At 31.2% G+C, this 2,596-nt stretch overlaps 1 long non-coding RNA gene across 1 annotated transcript; it reads left to right on the top strand.

The window, feature by feature from the left end:
* Positions 1 to 616: 616 nt before the first annotated feature.
* Positions 617 to 2,381, top strand: LOC127737509 (uncharacterized). The gene is made up of 2 exons (XR_007999607.1): positions 617 to 733; positions 1,670 to 2,381. It is a non-coding gene; the product is annotated as an uncharacterized LOC127737509 (long non-coding RNA).
* The last annotated feature ends 215 nt before the right edge of the window (positions 2,382 to 2,596 follow it).

Below are 2,596 nucleotides of genomic sequence, written 5' to 3' on the forward strand. Positions count from 1 at the left end.
CTTTGATGTAAAAATGACATCTAAAGGTTGCAAAATTTTTAGGATGTTGAAAGCATGGAGACGCTGTGAAAAAGGGACGCTTTAGCCTTCATAAAATTTCTAAAAACTTTTGTTTGTAAAGAGATACGCAAGTTCTGTTTTTTGTTAAATCATACTTATAAGTTAAAGGTTGTACTGGCCTTATTTTTATTGTAATTTTTAGAATGAAAAGCGGAATATAAATCTCTTTTGCATTGCCACAGGAAGCCACATGCAGGGCTTAAAGAAATTATAGTGTTCCTATAAAATTGCTTACTCCTATTTCATTGCGCAATATTTGTAGTTAAATCATGTTTTTTCTTGCACAATAATGATCATCAGGTGTCATAAGCATCTTACTTCATGAAAATATGAACAATAGGTTCCAAAATCAGAACTACCAAAGAAGGCCCTTTTCACGGTTATTGCGGTCATATTGAATAGGGGCAGAATTTCATATTTTGTATGCCATCATTTTTTCCCTGTATATACTTCAAAGAGAGGGGATGCATCTCCTCGATCAGCAAATGTCCAATTATTTATATGTTCTTAGTATAGACATTAATTATGCCCTTCAATGTATCATTGTAATTTTTTTTTTCATTACAGAACCTTTCTGGAGGCTTCCCTAGTTAGATATTCAAGATGATACTGAATGCAAACAGAGGGAGAAAACTGATGAAGTAGCAGATAGTGATCAGATTTGTGGTCACAAGTTAGTATAATAGTCCCAGTGCTAGGTTACCTCAAAGTGGCATCAACTTATATCACGTGATCATATTCAAAATATCATTTGGCGGTAACAATGAAATATATGTTCATTGTTAAACATGTGGACTTTCAGACAAAGGTTGATGTTATGATCATGAATTTAGTAACTGCATGTATGTCATAAGAACATAATGAAAATTGGATAAATACCCAGTTTGATAATTTCCGTTGTCGTCAATTTAATGTATCACAAATATAAGTTGACACCTTTAATATTTAAGATAATTACCAATTATTCTATAGTTATATAAATTTTGTCATCAAACGTTTACCAAATGACTCGGAACAATAGAAACCGTATCCGATTTAACCCTTAGATTTTGGATAGCAATGACGTTAATTAGTAGCTCAATTATTATTGGATATCGTAAATCGCTGCACTGACGGGAACATGATGCATAAACACATCCGCAACCATTTAAATTATTATGAAACGCGGTTATGAATTCTTTGATTAAAGGAAGTGTATGGAAACGTGTATGCATACAAATTCTTCTGTCATGGAGATACAAAAGGCTTACAAGTACAAAATATTTAGCACTGTCGATTTGTCATCAATTGTTGATGAGTTGAAAGAATATAAAAATGAGAATCATACAAATTATGAATTTATCATTAATGTAACATCAAAGTTCATTATTCAAAATACAACGTTAATGACAATTGTATTGCATTTAAATTGACTAAAATGACCGTGACAATGAAGTTATATTTAACAAGTATTTCCGTTCTGCGGACGCCACTTTCTTATTCTTAATACAACGCGACTGCTGGCTTTACTTGTTTTCTGTAATGTTGCGGAAAATTAGAAGAAATCAAAAGAACTGTTAGTACCAGCATGCCGAAATTAAGTCAAGCAAATAATTTTCTTTTTCTATAGGAAAGAATGTACATATGAAAACATTAGATTTCATGTTTGTTGTGTGGGCATGCCGTGTCAATTAAAATTAAATTAATATTACCAAAGACAAATGCTCAACTCTACAAGTAAACGTTAGCTATTTAGACATAAAAAATACATATTATTGCCAATGCTTTCCGACAGAAGAAAATAATGTATGTATGGTAAGACGAGAGATGATGCGAAAACCTGCATAATATTCTTTAGAATTAAACAACACCTTTGATCACTAACCGCCTAATTTGGGTATAAAAGAGGGAATGTGGAGATGGAATAGTTATGTTGATCCAAGATGTGAGAATGAAGAAAAACGGTTTGATAATTTAATTTGTCATGATCAGAAAATTATTAAACTGGCACAACCTGAAAGTATAAGCGAAGGCGAATAAACATGTTTGAAAAAGGTCAGGAATAGAGCAATAATATAAAGCTCATACTCATTAACATATGTACAGTTTTCAGGTGTTAATCTGCTTTAGGAAAGTATTGATTTTGATAAATGTATTTTAGATATTTAAAGAATTGGCAAGATTATATCAATAAAAAAATCTTTGAAATTCGTTTTTTTTGCTTATAACTATGACACCTCTGTATTGGATTGTAATGAATAATATATTTTCTTAGGTTATTCTATGTAGAACGACTGTCATAAAGTTGTCACATATCTAATATTAAATTAATGTTGATGTGACTGTATTGTTATTATTCATCTTTTTCGACAGACAAAAACCAGTTGTTCTGCAAGGTATACCATATACATGCCACGAAACATCATGTACTGTGTTATAACCATATAGATAAGTTGACGAGGAAAGACATTACTCGACTAACGAAATATTAATTTTTATATAGCCTTGTTTGTCAAGTTGTCTCATTGTCGATCATAACACATCTTGTTATTTTCAT

Source organism: Mytilus californianus, unplaced genomic scaffold (assembly GCF_021869535.1).
Source record: "Mytilus californianus isolate M0D057914Y unplaced genomic scaffold, xbMytCali1.0.p SCAF_4, whole genome shotgun sequence".
Lineage (NCBI taxonomy): Eukaryota > Metazoa > Mollusca > Bivalvia > Mytilida > Mytilidae > Mytilus > Mytilus californianus.